Source organism: Pinus tabuliformis, chromosome 8 (assembly GCF_031772625.1).
Source record: "Pinus tabuliformis cultivar Carrire ecotype Pingquan chromosome 8, CPIR1, whole genome shotgun sequence".
In the NCBI taxonomy this organism is placed as follows: domain Eukaryota; kingdom Viridiplantae; phylum Streptophyta; class Pinopsida; order Pinales; family Pinaceae; genus Pinus; species Pinus tabuliformis.
Window position 1 is genome coordinate 802,092,954 of NC_142294.1, and position 22,136 is coordinate 802,115,089.

At 36.3% G+C, this 22,136-nt stretch overlaps 1 pseudogene; it reads right to left on the reverse strand.

The window, feature by feature from the left end:
* LOC149238011 (uncharacterized) overlaps positions 1-22,136 on the reverse strand; it is a 44,163-nt pseudogene that overhangs the window by 15,073 nt on the left and 6,954 nt on the right.

Genomic DNA, 22,136 nt, shown 5'->3' on the forward strand with positions numbered 1-22,136 from the left:
AACAGTCCGTGGAGCATGGACTGAGGTCTCACCCGAAGTAGTATGGGAGGGTGCTAGAACCAAGTTTCCACACCCTGGAGATGTCTGATGAGTTCGACTGGTCCACGGTTTGTCCCTACGCGAAGGTTGGTTTGCGCACTTTCCCGTTCCTCATGGCCTGATATATTGCCTTCGCATAGCCCTACCTAGGGGCTGAGCATCACGCTCTGCGTTATTACCCGAGACCTTGCTTAGATTCCAATGTTAGTCAATTATCTTGGCCTACTTGAGTGCTTTAAGTTATACTTGACCACATAAAACATTCATATAGGTGCGCATAGTAAATAAACAATATAATTGCAAATTATGTCAATCATGCATTAAACCAAGAACAGATACACAAAATTATAGCAAAACTTCTCTTTATTGATTCTTTCCTCGATAACAAACTCAACTCGCCCTGCGCACTCAGCTACAGAGCCTTCTCCTACTCTATGACCCAAAGACACACTTTACTTTGCGATTCAATCACTCAGACTTCTCATGCTTCCTTCAATATTCCTTGGTTATCTTATAGACTTAGAGCCTTGCTCTATTTATACAATCCCATGGTCCACGGACCATGGGTTGGTCTATCTAGCCAACATTACATTACAAAACTAGGACGGAAAACCTTGTGTCTCTATTATGGCTTCACGCTCCACGCCCGCAATTCGCGGAGCTTTACAATAAGATTTGGTCAAAACTTGGGCTTTAAGCTCCAAAAAATGCCTTGGGGAGATTCCATGCCCAACAAAATATCTTCCAGGAACTCAAGAATTTGGTCTATAGTATCCTAAAGATACAGATATTAGTCTTCATGCTTATACAAATGCAGATTGGGCAGGAAATGTGGATGATCGAAAGAGTATGAGTGGAAGAGAATTCTATATGGGTTCGTGATTGGTGTCTTTGCTCAGCAAGAAACAAAGTTCAATTTCCTTATCTACAATTGATGCAGAATATGTGGTTGTTGCATCTTGCTGCACACAAATATTTTGGATGATGCAAAAATTGCAAGACATTCAAATCACATGTACTCCACCCATCTCCATTCTATGTGATAATACAAGTGCCATCAGTATTTCGAAAAATCCTGTCATGCACTCCAAGACCAAGAAAATACCCATTAAGTACCATTTTCTATTAGAACAAGTGCTTGAACAAAGGGTTAAATTGGAGTATGTTCCCTCCAAAGAACAGGTTTCTGATATATTCACTAAACTGCTTCCTAGACATTTGAATATCTCAAACAAAAGTTGGGAGTACTTGCTGCATCATCATGCTGTTAAATCCAGTTTTGAGAGGAAGGTTATTATACGCAGGTTTCATGAAGTATAGTCACGTATACACGTGGGTTTCTATGTTTAAAGGAGCGTATATGTTTTCCTAATAGAAACACAATGGGTCAGCCTCTGATATGGGTGCTCTATTTAATATTCATGATTACAGTCTGACGATATGCATTGTTCATTGATTTTTATCTAACTAACAAAGATGCCTTGATGAATGACTTGTTGAAAATGCATAGGTAGCATAGGTTCAAGGGGAGCATTAACCTTCACACATATTTTTCATTGTTGGCATCATGGTTGCTAAATTTAGCTATGGCTTCAGATACTTATATCATTTATTGCATAAGCCATGTAAAGATCTAGGGTATGATATGACTTCTTCTGTCATAGTCTATGTTTGAATGATTCCTATTAGACATATGATGTAATTTGTATCCCCACTTTGCATGGGATGCATGATGTAATATTTGATGTATTTATGTCATGTATAAACAATTGGTATATCCCAACTTGGTTGGGTGGATGAGTCAAATATGGTGTATCCCGACTTGGTTGGGTGATTGATGTATGTATGAGTCATTGGTCATAGGGAGGTCATACTCAATTAGTTGAGTTATAGAGTCATGTTATTCTCTTGAAAAATATCTCTACAAACTCGACATGTACTTAAGGGGAGCATGGACAACATAATGTATATCAAATGGGGAGAATAGATTGGTCCACCCTTTGCCCTTGATGTCAAAGGGGTGAGTATTTTGGTGTTGCTTCTTATCTCTAACAGTTTCTACAACCTACAAATATCAACACCAGCATGGTTGCCATCAAGTCCAAAGGGGGAGATTGTTGGCATTATGATACAAGTGTTGTCCTTGATGGCAACTCACTCACAGGTTAGTTCGGTTTTGATGAAAGGCAACCCACAGTAGAACAGGTCCATTCAGATGTAACATGTCATTGGTATAGAAGAACAGGAAGATGGAACTAAATTCTACTAATCAGAATGAAGAAGTTGAAGGTAAAGGATGGTGAAAAGAAGTTTAATATGTATACGCAGGTCCACTTATTAAAAATGGGGTATACATGCTGGTTCACAGAACAAAAAGAGTATATACGTATACATGCTCTTTCATAAAAAGAAAATCACGTATATGTTGGAAAATCAAGGAAATTCAAGAGGAGTTAATACCAGGGGTCAATACCATGGTATTAGCCTACAATATTGAGGGGAGTAACGACTATTTGATCCCGTCCAAGAATACCAATGGTCCTAAGTGGTTTTGGTCCGAGTATCGAGAAAGGCCTAAAACTATATAAGGAGGAGAAGATCATAAGGCCAAAGTGTGCAAGTGAAAAGGGTTTCTAAGGAATACTTCTATCTAAATTATATTTTATGTTGCAGGGGCTATGTTTGTGATTTGATCTGAAATAATTTTTGCACCTTGAATTCAATGTTGGATCAAGATCATGAGACCTGAAATGACTTATCATTGAATCATATGATATTGGTCGGGCCAGATCTACTTGTGTACACTTGTTTTATTCTTTAAGTGTCACGATCTGAGTTTGTCTAAGGTCTGGAATAGCAGTGAAGTTATGAGTTAATATTTGCATATCTATACGCTGGTTTGTCTTGATAAAAGTGCATGTACACGCAGGTTCCACTCTTCCAAGTAGCGTATACAAAATAAAATCCTATTGTTCAAGATCTGATTGATCTATCTGATCAGTTCTAGTGTTTTACTATTGTCTGTCAATGAAGTCTTCTTAGATCTGAATGTAAAACTGAATCATAAGGAGTTTGATATTTGATTGATTGATTGTATAAGTGAGAAGGGTGATCTCTATTACTTCTTGTGTAAAGCTTTGTAAATTGACAGTAGATATTCAATATATTGCTAGTTGGTATAGACTTGATTCATAAGTTTTATGTTTCAGTAGTTTTGAAGGTATACGTAGGTTTGATTAAAGGAAGTAGCGTATACACGCAGGTTGGGTTCATTAAAGTAGCATATACAATCTGATGCATGATTTTTAAGATTGCAACTGGTTCTGAATGATAATGCAGGTTTCTGGGTTCAAAACAGTGTTCTGGTGACAATGATCTGATTGTTCATATTAACTGATTATTGATTGATGTAGGTTGAAAGTTCTTATGGGTCCAATTTGAAAATTTGATGAAACGATGCGTTCATATATATTATTGTGTACTAGGAGCGTCTAGTCTGAAAATTTATGAAATGTGGTCCTTGGAGGAAGAGAGAAGGTCGTAGCCTTTTATAGGCCGACGCCTACGTACTAGTAAACACATTGGCTAGTACAAGAGCTACGGGGTCATAGCTCCCTTCCAGTAGAAGCTGGAAAATGAGAGAAGGTTGTAGCCTTCTACAGGTGGGTGCCTATGTACTAGTATGAGTCTGCACCAGTACAATATGTAAACACATTTTCTTATTATTAAAAGAAGATAGAGACGGTAGCAACAGGTGGTTTTCACCCACATTGGGTTTCAATCTTTTTTTTTTTTGTAGGCTAAGGTGGTGCTCATTCTATTACATCGATCAAAAAGACATTACAACAGTTCAGAAAACAGTAAATGCCTGCCCTCTAGGGGAAACCAGGTCATAATGCCATCTGAAATACTTGATGGCAGCCCAAAAAAAATAAGTCCAAAGTCTAACGGAGTTTGCTAAATAAACGATGCAATCCTGCATCTTGCTACGACTATTACAAAAGCTACTGTCATAATGGGTATGCATTCTCCTATTTTTGACAGAAACAGAGCTAAAACTACAAAAATTATAACTAGTTCCAAACATATCTCGAATTAGACATGGTCCTTTGCAGGTTGCTGCAGCGCCTCTTCCACTTGATCCGTCTGGTCTCTGATAAGCATGTTCTGGATGACGTGCAGGTTCTCCTCCATCCTCATCATAGCTTCCTCTTGTTTCAGCATGGCCACTCTCAGAAAACTTAGCTCCAAGCGGATGTCCGGGCTTCCTTTGGATAAGTTCACCATCTCCTTCGCCACCTGAAGCAGCGCTTTGGCCAGGATTCCCTTCATCACCCAGTAGAGATGAAGGGACTGTTTGTAAAGAGACATTCGGCCTCTGGTTTGACCCGGGTCGTGCAACAGGAAAGTCCAGTCTTCAACTTCCTCATCAGACTGGTCTTGAATGGCTTCATCCTCAAGCTTCTGCATAACCTTACGAACCGCTTGGTTTGAATAACGAAGGAAGGCCTGTTCGGCTTTGCGCATCCGGTCCGTCACCGTCTCCTTCATCTTCCTGCTTCTTCCCGAGCCCCGCTTAGAAGATTCCCCCGCCTCCTTACCCTGGCCCTTACGACCGCGGGCTCTCTTGCTGGCCCTATCCTCCCCTTTGTCATCACCCTGCCCGCGTTGCCTCAGCCCATACCGTCTAAACGTCATTTCCTCGGCGCCCGCTGGTTTCGCATTCTCCGGCTCCGTTTCTTCCTCAACCAGGTGTTCATGCTGACGACCATTTTCCATCATCCTATCCGGGATAATGTCTTCATCCGAATTGTCCTGAACCTCCCAAACAGAGGAGGAAGGCTCCTCCGGCATGAGATTCTTGCCCTTTCTATCACTGGTATCCTTCCCACCGCCCTGTTGCTCCATCGCCTGACGCTGTCTCTGCCTGGTCTCCATGATTCCCAGGGAATCGTCACTCTTCAATCCCTGGTCTCCCGGACTATTCTCTGCAGTTTTATGGTTCTCAATGTAATCCGCCCCTCTTGCCAGAGTGTAGACCTCTCGTAAATCTTTCACCATCTCCCCGTTTCGATTATAAGGAGGTTCATTTGACGCGGAGGCGCAAGGGATACTGGTTAACAAATACCGCCGGTCACTCCCCGGAGAGCCACTACTCCTTGCCGTCTTGTCATTACTTATTTCTTCTAGTGTGAATTCTGAGGAGCCGTCTCCACCGCCAATCATCGAGCACGCTATAATAATCTCGCGTTGGGTGAACTGATTCCCAACCGTTTCTCCTGCCACCATAGTCCTGTCACCCCGGGCTAAATCCTGCGTCCTGCTATCTGGCATGATGGTTTTGATAACACCTGGTTTTATCATAATCATTCCTCTGACTCTCCACGAATCCTTATTAGGCCGATCCACTGGGCCAAGCATTATCCTCCGTGGCATGAGCATGATCCATCTTAATGAGGTCTGCCAGCTCCTTCCACTCTTGATTATGATCAATGGCTCTCCACTGACTATCAATTGAACTACCGCGACCATTGCAGCCCCGATTCGCCAACCAGTCTGCAGCCTGATTCCCTTTTCGCCGCACATGACTGATGATGCTGTAATCAATGCGTTTAATCAGGCTGGCTATTTCCTGGACGATGCCTGCGGTCCTCCAACTTTTGGTAACTTTCTCCCATCCCTGTCCGTTGTTGAGTCGCCTTATTATGTCCACAGCCAACTGCGAATCCCCTGTAATTTCTAGTTTGGGGTAGCCATTCCTGATAACGATTCGTAGACCTTGGTGCAGGGCCCAAAGCTCAGCCTCATTATTAGTCATTTGTCCCCCCCATTCAGCAAAGATCCATCTGACTTGGTGGTTACTGTCCCTGAAGATCCCTCCAAATCCAGCATCTCCCGGGTTGCCCTTCGAGGCCCCGTCAAAATTAAGCTTCATAAATTGCTCCTTCGGGTACGAGAATTTCTCTGGGCTCTGGGTTCTCATACCATTGCTGACCGCGCCTTTGTAATGGACCATTTCCAGTTTTAAATTGAGTTTGTTTAGAATGTCTTGATCTGCCTGAGTCGTCTTCCAGTCATCCGTTTCCCATTTTTCAACAAGAATGGTCTCTCTGGTATACTCCACCACCTGTGCCCAAACAACTTCTGAAGGTTTAGCCCCATTCTGGAATATCCTCCTATTCCGTTCTTTCCAAACCGTCCAGAGAATAAAAGTAGATATCAGGTTCCAAGCCCTCTGGACAACCCGGCAGTGGAACGTTTCCTTATTCCATTGAAGGATTGTGTCCTTGAATTCTCTTATGTTAAACCCTGGTTTGTTGAACAATTGCTTAGTTGATATCCATAGTCGTTCAGTATATGGACACCGAATCAGCAGATGATCTCTGTCTTCCTCGTCATTGTTGCAAAGATGGCATTGTGAGGGACCAATGAACCCCTTCTTGCGAATGCGATCCCATGTCAAAATTTTATTCTTTGTGGCTAGCCATACAAAAATAGACACCTTAGGCCACCATTTGGATTCCCATATGGTCTTCCATTCAAGTTTCTGACTTCTCTATTCTGAGATCCCATTAGAAAATAGGCCTCTTTGGTAGAGAAAGTCCCCTTCATTGAATTTCCCCACCGAAGTATATCTTGCCCCTGTCTAACTCTGAGTTTCCTTGATCCCATTTCTTTTCGGTAAGCCTCTTGAATATCAGGGGAAAAACCCTGATCCCATCTAGTCAGATCCTCCCAGACTCTCCAACCTTCCAGAGTATCATTTTCTTTCCAGTAATCCTTTACTTTCTGTCTATTCCTTGCAGTTTTGTCACGGACTTGGAGAAGGACTTGAATGTTGTTAAGCCTTTCTCGTTGTTGCCAGCTATCCTCCCAGAAGTTTGCCTCTGACCCTCCTCTGATTTCCCAGAAGGTGTGCTTGCCAATCAAATCTCTGTTTTGAGAGGCAAGTTCCCAAACATTGGAGCCTCGGGGCATTTCTTGCATTTTTAAGATGTCAGCCGGAGAGTTGGGTATCCTGTATTTAGTCCTCCAAATGGTTTTCCATAGATCACTTCCTCCGCTAAGCCATCTCCACCATAGCTTGGCTCCCAGGACTTTGTTTAAAATTTCTGGGTCTCTTAATCCTAACCCTCCTTGTTCTTTTCTTTCGGTGAGTTGATTCCATGAGACCAAAGCCCACTTTTTCTTTTTATCAGCTCCACTCCATATGAACTTACGGATAATTTCTCTGATTTTAGCACAAACCCCAGTAGGGGCAGCCATAATCGAGAGCGGATAGATAGGTATAGCCTGAAGAACCGACTTGGCAAGGGTAACTCTTCCCGCAATATTCAGTACTCTGAACGTCCAATTGGCAATCTTTTTGTTAAGTTTGTCCAGCACTCCCTGCCAGTTTTTCAACTTTTTAGAAGTGAGGTCAAGAATATTACCCAAGTATTTGGAAGGTAATTCCCCCCTTTTGAATCCCAGCATTCTGATAAGGTGAGATTTGACTTGATCTATAGTGTTGAAAATGAAAACACAGGATTTCTCTTTATTAATTTCAAGTCCCGAGGCGGCTGTAAACAGATCAAGGATCCTCTTTAAATTTTTTATTTCTCTTACCGTTGGTTCCCCGAATAGCATAATGTCATCAACAAATTGTTGATGGGTTAGGGGCAGATTACTTCCCCAAATTTGCAGACCTTTAATTCTATTAGCTGCTTTTTCTTGTTTGATGAATCTCCCTAATCCTTCAGCAGCTAGGATAAATAAAAAAGGGGACAATGGATCACCTTGACGAATCCCTCTGGAGGCATTGAAAGTTTTGGAAGGGCTTCCATTAACCAGGATAGAGAAATGAGGAGTAGAGATCAGATTGTGAATCCATGCAATCCATCTTTGATGAAAACCAAATCTTTCCAGGACAGTGTCGAGGTAATTCCAGTTAAGTCTATCGTAGGCTTTGGATAGATCTAATTTTACCATCATACCTTTTTGTTTTGTGGTTTTCAAGGAATGAATCACCTCCTGGGTTACAACTAGACCGTCCAGGATTTGCCTGCCCTCCACAAAGCCCGTTTGTTCAGGAGAGATTAAGTTGTCTAAAAGAGGTTTTAAACGTTTGGCAATCAGGGATGTGATTATTTTGTAAATGACATTGCACAGAGCTATAGGTCTAAATCCACTAGCTTCCTCTAGGTTATCTCCCTTAGGAATAAGAGCATAAAAGGTAGAGTTGAGGGCTGGCCATACCTTTTGATTCATTCTTGATTCTTCAACTATCTCCAGAATTTCTTGTCCCAAGAAGTGCCAGCCAGCCTGGTAGAAGTCCACCGTGAAGCCGTCCGGTCCAGGGGCTGTCCCTTTCTTCATTGCCTTCAAAACTTCGTTCAGCTCCTCTAGGGTCACAGCCCTCATGAGCGCTTTGTTCTGGTCCTCAGTGACCAATCTAGGGATGGCCGAGCAGATCTCCTGGATGGCTCTCGTTCTATCACCAGGAGGCTCGGTTAAAATTTCCGTATGATGATCAATTAGAACTTGTTCAATTTTATTCTATTCAACCACTCTTTCTCCATTCCTGTCCTTGATTGATAGTATTCTATTTCCCTGCCTGTGTTTGATCATGGCCTGATGAAAGAATTTTGTGTTTCGTTCCCCCTCCCTCAGCCATTTTATCCTGGATTTTTGGCGCCATAGGATTTCTTCTTGCTTCCTCCTCTCTTCCAATCTACCAAGGATTACCCCTTCCTTGAGAGCGTTTTCTTCCGTTCGTCCTTCTAGAATTATCTGTTGTTGAAGATCAGTCATTTCCCCTTCTAGCTTCTGTTTTTCCTCCAGAATGTTACCAAATTCCTCTTTGTTCCATTTCTTGATTTTGCCTTTCAACTCCCTCAATTTAAGCTGGAACGTTTGCATTCTGCATCTGCCCTGACTAGTGCTTTGGTTCCACCATTTCTCAATTTTCTTGATGAACTCTGGGTTCCTTAGCCAGAAGGCTTCGAATCGGAAAGGCCTTTTCCCCTGGATCTTTTTAATGTCAATCTCTAGACGGATTGGCCAATGGTCAGAACCCAGCGCTGGGATGATCTTGGCTTCCACGACACATTGGGTTTCAATCTTAAATCTTAGTGTTCATGTGTGTTGCTTATGTGTGATGGTTTATTATGTTTTTACTACAATGTTTAATAAGTTACTTATGCATTGGTTAAAGATCAACACATGATAAATTAACTAAATCACATGTTCTTTGGGTATACGGTGGTTTCACTAATCCCAATAGCATGTACATGCTAGTTCACTTCACAAAAGTAGCATATATAAATCTGTTTGGAAACTAAAAAATATTGATCTGATAATACCAATTCACCCCCCCTCTCAGTATTATTTCCAACAGTTGGTCTACTGTGACTATTTCTTAGCACTGGTGTTGACATTACAAAATTTTGAGGTGATAAATCTGTCATCTTTGTAGACATTGAACTTCCATTTTTAGTAGCTAGCATGATTGCATGTGCCTGCAATGAAAACCAAGAATTTTATATTAAATTCAGTAGAGCCTTTTATAGAGAGTCCAAGTGAACAGATAGCATAAACTACCTAAATAGTAAATAGCCATAAAGATGAACAAACATCTCAACTATCCACAAATAGAGTTCTAGGTCCCTACTCTTTATTATTAGCACGTAATACAACCAAAGAGTAGAAAGTCCAAGTGACTAGAAGGAAGAAACTATCTAAATAGAAAATACTCATTAAAGGTGAAGAAACATCTCAAAGACACATGGATAGAGTTCCAGGTCCCTACTTTATTATTAGCATATAACAAAGCAAAAGATTTGGGTATTCCAACAGGATGGGATTTTAGGAAATAGAAAGTTTTTAAAACATTGAGTCTTTTAATTCATGCTAAGTGCATTTCAATGCACTTAGGCCATACTGTGATGGATTCCCCTTGTTTTTTTAATGATCAACCAGTGGGAATCCAACAAAGGCCTCTGCACCTCCTCCAAGATCAAATATTTTATAGGACTTTTATAGAATGTGATGCTTTTCCATCATTCTCCCAAATGGTACACTACAACGAACAATGGAAATGAAACTTGCTGAAAATGATTCACTTTTCTTTATATTCATGGTAAGATCTAACAATCACCACATTTTTATCAGATTCTGTGAAATATATTAATCAAACAACAAACATACCTCAACACTGAACAAGCTTGATATTTTCCCAGGTTCATTTTTTATTCAAATGGTATATCCATCTTAATTAAAAGACCTATATTTTGTGTAGGAGATTATTAAATGAATATTAGGGACCTAAGAATGTTATCACTAATTGCCAATCGCCCCACACAAAGCACCAGACCAAATATACTTTAATTATCAAATTTGAACGAGTTTAATTTATTAACTTTCCTAATCTTGTTATAGCTTCTAGGCCCCAAAGAATGTATACCTTGTCTGGAGGAATGTTATCATACACATTTTTTGTGTCAACATAGAATATTGTCAGCTAAGCCTTAGCTATTTTTCTAGGTAAATTAGAATCGATCATGCAAGTACAAGTTAAGAAGAATGTGTCGTATTATAGAATAAAATAAAACCTAGAAAAGAGAAATAAGAAACAAATCCAAACCAGCCTGAAGTCTGTTTATTTATGATAATGCTTTTGCAAACCCACTCAAGCATAGAATTACATTGAACCTGCCTTTGCATGGATAAGTTGTATTACCTCATCGGTGTGGTACCAACTAAAGAGGAAACAACACCACACAAGACATAAGGTTGTATCGTAAAGGGAATGCTTGAATTAAGTTTTCCACCCAGAGAAGTTATTGAATCTTGTCCCTTAAAAGAAGCAGGAGAGCTGAAATGCTCCCTAAAATTAGTTGGAGAGAGGGAGGCCTTTTCTCTAGGAAAAGCACCAGCTTGTTCAATGGAAGGATTAGAAAAGGTTGTATCATAAAAGACTTTTCTCTAAAAGGATGAAGGAGGCACTTCAAAAGCTATCTGTCTTAGAAAATTGAAGTTTATTTTTCTAGGGATTTGCATGTAAATTTGAAATGCATACTGACCAACTTGATTTTTTGTTAAAAGAACTAATTCACAAAATGATAATGATTTCAGGGGAATACAACTATAAATCTCAACATGCATTGGCTGACATCCAATTCCAATATAAAATTCTAGTGATCCAATATTAACGTTGTTGGATAAACTTGTTAGTAACAAGAGAATTGGGAAATAATTTTCTTAAGACAATAAATCGAATGGTGGAAATTCCATCTAGAAAATTTGAAAATTTTCCATGTTAAATAGACTAACAAATAATGAGTCAAACTTCTCATGATCTAAAGATGTTGAAGTAGACAGACCTACGGAAAACAGGTTGATCCCCAACATTTTCTCTTTGGAGACAAGCATGCAATTAAAGTCCCAAAATGGAGGGATGCTACCCATATTTACTTATCATAAGGATGACCTTGGATTGCAAAACATGTAGGAAACACTCAAACGAAATGCCAGAAGGAGCACCATGATTACAGGGAAATGATCAATCTAAAGCTAGAAATTTAGAGTAAATGTATAGCTATGTTAGTTCCAAGAAAACATGTTCCATATGCCATGGAAATATTGTGCATATATTTTAAAGTAGGAAATACAAATTCAAAGTATATGCATAGGTTAGTTCCAAGAAAACATGTACCATACGACATGGTATTATTGTGCATATCTTTAAAATGATGCATGCTACTATACACCTAACACAAAATTAATAATGAACAGTAAGGATCAACATATTTGTAATTAACTTGAGTCGAAAATAATTACTTGAGATGCAGATGTACTTCTATGATTTCATTTGAAAGTATTTACAGTTGCCATTGGCTGAAGACCCAAGGCAACAAGCTAGTTGAACTTCCTTTTTTCAGGTTTCTCATCCTGATAACTTTTGAAAGACATGAACTTCTACAATGCAACAACTTTGGTCCGATAAGTCCATTGCATATTTGTGTTTGGCATGGATACTACAAGAGGAAGATCACATTTATCTTTTATGTCACTTTTTAGAGTATAAACATCAATTCAAATTAACTTGGTTTGATTCAATAAGGCCACTGCAAGCTATGTTAAGAATGCATATTATTTCTTATATCATCTACATCATTTCAAAGTGTATCTATTTTAATTTGAAGTTGTAACCTAAACGATGTTAACATGGAATCCCAAGCACAATGCAAGGCCATACAGTGAGATTAATTAGTTCTTTAGCACATAAATCAAGATTTTTTGGTCTTCAAAAAATATTATAAATTGTTTTGATCAAAATATTATTCAATGCAATCCTAGGGAAAACCAATTATACCAACATTTTAAAGAAGATCCAAGCACTGATTTTTGTGGAAAATGATACTGTGGTCAAGAAGTTGTCCTATAGTGAAATGATGGGCAATAATTTGTGGCCATCAAGGATTTCTATGGATAGATAAACTGAAAAATATGTGAGCTATGATAGGTAAGACACTAGAGTGTGCAATAAATGTGCTACTAGGAACTCAAGATGATATTTGAAGTCTATTTCACAAAATGATGAGTTGCAGTACAAGTAGCCCTTCACCCAAAAGAATGGCACTCTTCCTATCAAATTCTACCCACCTTTTGGCCTGAAAAGTTCAAACATATAGGAAACTCCCCAGACACAGTTCTATATTTTCCACAAAGAAATCCTTTTATGAACAAGTAATCACTATTTTTAACTCCATAATATTCAATAGTCCCAAGAAGCAATTGTTGAATTTGATGGACATACTAATGAAAGGAAAAACCACAAATTTGGCAACCCAAAATATTACAAAGGTAAATGGGGCCTTAGTGCACTGGTGTAGTCTTAGAGTGCTAAGCCATCCATTGAGGTTCTATTATTGGTGTGTTATACCCCAACAAATGACATGTCTCAATAAAGAGATGAGGTCAGGTCCAACTCCAACAATTTTGATAGAATAGTTACCCCTCACACCTAGCTCCTAAGCCAAAGGACAATTTCCCCTCACACGTGGCTCCTATGCCAAAGGAACTATGTATTGTACACTTAAACTCTCCACCTTCTTAAAGTAGATTCCAAAAAGTAAAAACTACAAAACATTGAAACAACCTCTTCTATAAATTCCCAACTGGATTCAACGCATCCTCCCATCTCCAACCAAGAAAACTATATCTCAACACCTTACTATTATTTATTATTATCTATAACTATTCCCAAAAATAATGGTTATTCATAAGGGCTCCGATATTATCTTTAAACCAAAAATATATCTATAATAATAGATAATAAGGAAACCTTAACACAACTCATAAAAAAATAAATCTCCCTTCAAAAATTGAATATGGCTACCATGCATTTGAAAAGTGAAAATTCATAGTCTCTTTTGACTCGGACAAAATCTTCATATGGGTAAACTTATCTATCCAGGTATTCTGAGTTGATCCATTCCACATACCTCGATGAATAGAGTCCTTTGTCTAAACCAATTATATGAATAAAATAAAAAACAATGAAGTAACTCTAGGAAGGATATGAATCAGTACTTACCCTTAACAAATCCATTTTCATTTCCAACTTTAGAAATAGCCTCACTTAACCCACAAAAACTGCTTGATGAAATCTGTGGTTTAGTACTTTTCTCAACTTTCTAAAAGAGATTTAGGCTCACAATTTTTTCTCTTTCACCATGTGGTTTTTCATTGGTACTCATCATCTCAACTTCAATTTCATTACCATTGCATCTACTGAATCCCATAAAATCTCTTTCTATTCTGCTATCCATATATCCCCAAAATGATCTATCGACTTCAATGAGCTCTGATACCCAAAATCCTAGGGTGTCCTGAATAGGATATTGTGCTTCTCTGAATTAAAACGAATTCCTGTAGCTAAGGCCCTCTTCATTTCCCATTAAAACCATGTGGGTATTTCACACAGATTCTGTGAGCACCACAACTAGAGAAAAAGTTACGGGAGGACCAATCTTGATAAAAAAACAATGCCTAAAACAAAGTCTTTGAAGAAAATTGAGCACAACTTCCGAAATTGACACCCAACACAGGGAGAAAATCAACGAAGATGCCAAAACTACAACTGCAACAAATTGATGATCTCGTCCTTTTGAAAACTTCTCCAGGAACAATTTGTTCATTGACCATCAAGACACTTGTTTATTGGCAGGAAGCTCAATGATGAGGAGGATTGTTTATACAAATTTATACAGGCTAATCAAACTGCAAACCCCGAGAAACTAGGACCCTAGCCTCGATTTCCAATAATGGTAGAGGGTGAAAGAACCCCTAACTAGTGCCATTCCTGAAAATCAGGGGTGATTGGAAGAAAATCCAACTTGAAAACCATGCTAATTAGGGCTTGGAATGTTTATCAGCTTATTTTTTCATGAATAAAAATTAATAATGATTTATTCTTAAAACATTTTTTGGGCTAACTATAGAAAATGAGTGTAATATAAAAAATTCACCCCTATAAAACATAAAATCCCTTAATTTTCTCCCTTGGGCTAAGATTCACCTCTAAGATTTTCTATGATCTTAGTTAGTTGAAGGACCACCTCCTCATACCATAACCTCATTAGGGTCATGAATGGAACAATAATAAGGAAAATATTTCTCTAATACCACTAACTTGAATTATATTGAGAATGAAAAAAAATAGAGAAAAAGATTTAGAATAACATAAGGATATTGCAAAGAGCACAATAACATATTGAAACCCAAACTCCATTAAAGAATGAAAGAGTGAAAATACTACAATATGAAAAACAATAGAAACTTTTTATAATAGTGCTAGTTGGTATCCAAGGAAAGATTTCTTTGTGATACTCATACTCAAAAACCCATTCACAAGAAGTTGAAACCTTTTTAACATAAATTATAAAATCCTAAGAGGTAAAAACCCCAAAGTATAAAACCATAACCCTAGGAGATGATGTGTTTTTTCATACTATGGGATGACCAAAGTTTTGACAAGTAAAAGAATGCTAAGTTAGGATAAACAAACAATGTGAAGAGTCAAAAACACTTTGCTAAGGAAGAAATATGTTTCTTTAGTGACATGAGGCATTAGATATGAATATATTGTGTAAGCATCCAAAGGAATCCAAGGAAGACTTTACTGTTTTATTATTTGGATGCCCTACCTTGATTTTAAAATACCTCACCTCCTACAGAAGATTTTGGTATTAAGGTCCAATCTCCTTCCATTATCCATGTAAAGACCATCATAATTGAAATAAACCAATTAAAAATAAAATAAAATAAATAAATACCCTAACCTGAATTTAGCTTAATATAGGCTTATATTGTATTCTCCTTTGTCCAAGTTGAATCCCAAATTATACTAGGTTGAAATGTTTTAAGGCTTCGCAAGGATAATGAGAGAATTTAATATATATTATGTCTTATATTGATTGCACAATATAACTCCTAAAAGGATTAATAATTATTCTGGTGATATGATATATTTAGATTTATTTCCCTTTTCGGATTACAAGATCAACTATGGAGGCATAATCATACATAAATGAATGCAAGATGAATGTCAAGTGAATCATGGATAATTGGGATTATGTTAATAATTATCCATGATAATTTAGTTGGAGGAATTAGTCTCATTTGATACTTTTGCATAGAAGAATTTTGAATGGTAAATATGTTTAATTATAATGTAATGACATAGTATATCTCCTTATTAGAATAGAGGGAATCTTGATCCTTTCCCCTTTATTTTTGGTGGGTTAGTGTTATTCATTGCATGAAGGAAGGAAGATATCCAAATGAAATTTTCATCTTTTTACATGGTAAAAATTGGTGTGGAATTTGGGTTTATGATATAAAGCTATATCCATTCCATATTCATTAAATTTCATTAACAAAATGTATATTTATTTATTTATGTTTATAATTTTGTGTAATAAGTATTCTCCAGTTTGAAACTCTCACCAAGTGTAGATATTGTGGAATGGGGAAGATTAAGTCAATATGGAGGATGGTAAGTGTTAAACATACACTAGAAAACAGACTAAGTATGGGAGTGCAATTTAGATGACATGGAAATTCAGCACGAAAATTGAGAGCTTGATTATGAGCAGTGCAAATTAAATTACCTGAAAATGTAGAGGTAAGAAATTAGGGGAATTTTGAGGTCTAAAATGGGCCTCCAATGGAAAGTGATAAAATAATAATAAAAATAATAAAATAAGGGATTATTAATTTTAAAATAAAATGAAAGGAAATTACATTGTTTATTGTATTTGCAACTTATCTCCCTATAGGTTTATTAAAATGTCAAGTGTAGAAAATTATTGGATACAAAATTAAATTTCACATCCAATGAGTACCTACTTTGCATACTTCTAGGCAGAAACACATCGAAAAAAATTGAAAATACATGAAAAAAATGTGTTAACACACTTTTTTCATGTATTTTCAAATGTTTTTCAATGTGGCTCTACCCAAAAGTATTTAGAATGGGTTCTCATTGGACACGAAATTTAATTCTGCATGGAATGGTTGTCTACACTTGAAAATTTTAGTAAACGTATATGGAGATAGGCCAGAAATAACACACTTTTTCATGTATTTTCAATTTCTTTCGACTCTACCTAGAAGTATGTAGAGCAAGTACTCATTAAATGTGGATTTTATTTCTAAATCCAGTAGTTGTCTACAATTGATATTTGAGTAAATATATAAGGCGATAAGCCGAAATATAATTAAAGAAACAATTTTCTTCTTTTCCCTCCAAAATATTTATCCCTGAGGATGAAATCATCATCTTGAATACTATTGCTTCTTTTAAAGTCAATTTTGTTAATATATATTTTGTTTTGAATTTCATTTTTTACGCCAAAATTCCCCAAGTGGGTAAGTTTTGCAACTTGACATAAGGTGGGGCCATATTAAAATACTAATTGTTTTGGATGATAATCCAAATCTTTTGACTTTGATGTCATTAGTAAATAATAAAATTTATGGTGAATGAAGCGAAAAAAGTGGGTAATAAATTATTACTTATTTTTATTTTGAATTTGGCTCAATTGTTTAAAATAGCCATGAAATCATAAAATAATTAATATTTCGGGGGAAATGGTCCCACAAGGAATTTCTCCCACAATTGTAAATGATATTTTCAAAGATTTTACATAAAATATCTTGCTCAAACTAATATAAAAATAATAATGTTAAACTATGAAAAAGGTAAAAATCCTTGCAAATAAGTGACTAAAAAGGAAGTAATTCATGAGGAAGATAAGGGATAACATTACAAGGTTCAGTGACTTTAGGCATTGACAAGGAAACAATCATGAGGTGACATGTGGCACTAGTTTCTGCATCATCTGCGACATGTTATATGTATAGGCATTCTGACATGATGCTAGTATAAAAATATTGTAATATCCATATCATATGGTCATAGATTCAGAATGGGGTAAATTTTACATTTTAAAAAGTTCTTCATGAATAGAAGATGGTGAAGGCATCATAGTGTTGTTTGAAATGAGTGAAATAAAGTGAAAATCCTCATAAGTTTGGTTTGAAATTAGTGAAAGAAATTCAAAAGCCTCATAAGTGTAGTTTGAAATCAATGAAATCAGTGAAAATTTATAACTCCCACTTCCTTAAAGTGACTTAGGGGTTTGGGTGTGTTACAGATCTAGAAGAGTTGTTAAAGAAATGATACATATGCGCAAGCATCTCACCATGGGGAGCACTAGTTCCTTTTGTGAAAAATAAGAACGAAATATTGAGGTCGTGTATTGACTTTAGATAACCAAATGATGCCACGATAAAGAATAAATGCCCTCTACCTAGAATTTATGATCTCTTTAATAAACTGAAAGGAACAAAGGTATTTTCAGAAATACACTTGAGATTAGGATATCACTAGGTTAGAATTAAGGATGAAAACATTTGTAAGACAAATTTTAGAACAAAATATGGGTATTATGAATTTGTAGTGGTGCCTTTTGGATTGACCAATGCACCATTTATATTTATGTTCTCAATGAATGACATATTCATAAAATATTTGAATATGTTTGTCATTATTTTCATGGATGGCATACTTGTCTATTCTAAGTTAGTGGAAGAACATAACATCACTTAATATTTGTGCTACAATGGGTAAGGGATCATAATGATATGCCATTCTAAGAAAGTGCATTTTTTAAAAAGATAAGATTCACTATTTGGGACACATTATTCAAGGGAAGGGATATCAATGGATCTAGAAAAGATTGAAGCCATCACAATATGGCTAGCAATAAAGATTTTTTCATAAATTAGATCCTTCATGGGACTTGCAAGTTATTATAGGAGATTTATTAAATGGTTTCTCGGGATTTCTCATGCCATAATTTCCTTACAAACTAATGGAACTAATATTTAATGGAAAACACAGTGTGAAAAAAAAAGTCATATATTGAAAGAGTTACTTACTAGTGCACCTATTTTAGAAATTGTCGATCCAAATGAAATTTTGTGTATACATGTAAGGAAGGACTTGGTGGAGTTCTTACCTAAAATGGACATATAATTAGTTATGAATCCATTTGATATGAATTGGATATTATTTTTTATCTATCTATATGCTTTCAAAGTGGAAAAAATTGGAGGAACCATCTTGCAAAGTCATTCTAGCAATGGGTTTTTGTTTGGAGAATTGGGGTTTGTATGAAAATGTTACGTGTCTTGCAAGTTGATATACCTTGTTGACCACCATGGTACAAGAGGATGCCACATTATCCCCCCTTACTCATGCAAATGGGGCTAGCCACGGGTGCAATTTCAAGATGAATCTAGAAGGTCTAAAATTGTACCTCTATTTTAGGTTTGAGAAAGTTAAAACTTACCTCTAGTTTGTTATCGAGCTATATTAAATAACAAGCCACCAAAAGGACTAGGGATTCCATTTTTTTCTATTTATTTTGTTCCATAGTTGAGTAGAGTAATCAAGATTTGGAAGTTAGAGAATATAAAATAGGAGGTTAAGGTTCTATGGTAGCCTTATTAGTCACTAGTCCCAGATAACTCCATAGAGAGTACCTCTTCCTTTGTACTTGCATATTTCCATACTAGGAAAAGAGAGTAGAAGCCTCACCTTCTAGTTGGATTTTCTCCCATATAGGTTTCCCAAGGTAAAATTTATGTCTATTTTGGATGGTGTGCGTGTGTATTTATCTGTGTTCATTGTTTATCTAATTTAGGTTATTTTATTCATTAAAGAATAAAATCATCTATTAAAAATATTGATATCTAAAGGAAAATTAACTTTTATTGTATAAATTTAAGCTACTTTATCAAATCTATTGCGATGAATAGTTCTAGTGGAATATCCACAAGAATTTATAAATATTTATAATGATTAAAGAAAATGTGATAAATTATTCGATACATATTTTGGAACTTACTTCCATAGTGCATGCATTGAAAATATGGTGTAATTAATTAATAGGGAATAAATTTGAATTGAGGATAGATCATAAGGTTTTGAAATATTTTTTCAAACAACTGAATTTAAATGTTAGACAAACAATATGGCTACAGTTTTTAAGTGAATATGACTTTGAAGTCAAAAATATCAAGGAGAGGAAGAATGAAGCTATGGATGCACTTAACTAAAGAGTAAATTCCATGCATGTCACAACCATTAGTATACATGCATCAAATTTAAAGTGCAACATTTTAGAGATGGATATTGCAAACCTACATTATATACAAGTAAAAGAGGGATTATAATAGGAAGATGTAAATTAGAAATTTAGAGAGTATTAGATAAAGGAAAATGAAATACTTATGCATAAAAATAGAGTGTATGTTCCCAATTCTGAAGAATTTAGGAAGCTAGTGTTAAAGGAAATGCATAGTGTCCCATATGCAGGACATCTTAGTTACCAAAAAATAATTGTAGCAATAAGAACACAATACTATTGTCCAGGGATGAAAACATATGCAACTGATTATATTGTCAAGTGTATGGGTTTTCAAAGAGTTAAGGTTGAGCATAGACACCAAACATGTTTGCTACAATTGTTGCCAACTCCATAGTGGAAAAGGGAAGTGGTAACCATTGATTCTATTAGTAATTTAAGAAACGTGATTCAATGATGGTTTTGGTGGATAATTGAAAAAGGTTGGTCATTTTATTTCAGTAAAACTAAGTCAAAAGTAAACTAATATTGTCACAAAGTACACATGAATAAAATTTCTAAGTTGCATAGAATACCTTAAATAATTGTTTTAAACAAAGATCCAAAGTTTAATTCAAAGTTTTGGAGAGGATTGTTTAAATGGTTTGGTACAAATATGAATTTTAGTACAACATATCATATAGAATTATACGGGAAATCATAGAGAGACAGCCAAGTGATTGAGGACATTTTAAGAATATATGTGATGGATAAGCCATCCAAGTGAAAATATTATTTACATTTGATTGAGATCTCCTACAATAATGGGTATTAGGTATCAGTGAAGATGAGCCTATTTGAAGCTCCATATGGTAGAAAATGTAATACTCTAGTGAGTTGGGACAATCCAATAGATGAAACAACAAATAAATACCTGGGTTAGAATTGCTCAAGGATATGGAAGAGAAAATGGTTAAATTAAGCACAATTTAAGGGTTTCTCAAGATATATAGAAAATTTATGTAGATAAGAATAGGAAATATAGGGAACTTAAAGTGGGAGAGCATGGATTTTTAAAAGTGAAGCCAAAGAAAAGTTCCTTGAAGTTTGAAGTTGTACTAACCTAGTAGCTAGATTTTGTGGTCGATTTCAAATATATAGGACTAGTTGCTTACATTTTTGTATTTCCTACTTCCATGAATGTGCATAATGTGTTTCATGCATCTTTGTTGAAAACCAAGGTGCATGATCCTAATCATGTGATTGATTGGATTTTGATTCAAGTGGAGAGAGAACGAGACTTCTAGGTGCAACCAATGTGTATAATGGATAACATGGTTACATTGCTATAAAACAAAGCCATCATGCGAGTGAAATTCCAATGGACTAGCTACAACATTGAATAATTGACATGGGAGCTAAAAGATGTATGTGGGAGGCATACCCATAATATTTTTTGAATTTTCGATAAAATTTTGTATACTTGCATGATGATTTGTAATGAGGATAGTGAAAACATAAGGGGGAGAAAAACGTAATACCCCATTTTTATCCCTAAATGAATAATGTATGCTTGTACATGATGAAAGACCAAAGGCCCTAATAATATAATAGTTTTTTATGAAAGACCAAAGACCCTAATAATATAATAGTTTTTGGATATTATTAATAAAAATACATCATCCATTGTTGATGAACAAGGATAAGAGTTATAGGGGATGTGATTCCATGAGGGTGGGGTAGCTAGAGAGGATAGACTAAATTTTATCATATTTTGTTAATCTCATATTTAAATTAGTTGAGAAAAGGAGTGACATGATATTCTTATTTGGAATTCCACACAACACTTTGTGAGTATTCATATATTAACCCTATTTTTGGATGGTTAGGGGGATTCCTCATCCATTCTTTCTCTTTCATTCTAGTTCTTGCTTTCGAGAGACAAGAGTTATATAAGAGAGAGCCATTTCTATTTGGATATGTGTTAAGATTAGTTATTGTTAAGCATGTGAGGATTCTTGAGTGTGTGGATGCATTAACATCATTGAGGAAACTTTTCATGGATGAGAATATTTGGATCTTCCAACATTGAGATTTCCTTACCAATGCACTAGAGCCCTAGAAGGAAATGGAATAACCTCAGGGACTACATTATGAAGAAGTGAATTCCTTTCCTTGGTTTGTGTAGGCTGAAGGGGAAAGAGAACGAGAAGTTGAGATGGCTATGTGACTACTTGAGTAAGCTATGATAACATGGGATTTTTTTGTGGCTCTGTAAGCTAGGATAGCATGATATTTATGACTACTTGTGTGAGAGTAAAAGTTAGCCTAGTCTCTTGTCCTTATGGATTCATAGGCTCAGATGGGGGGTTCCCTATTGTTGAGAGATTTCTAGTAAAGTAAATGGTGAGGTAG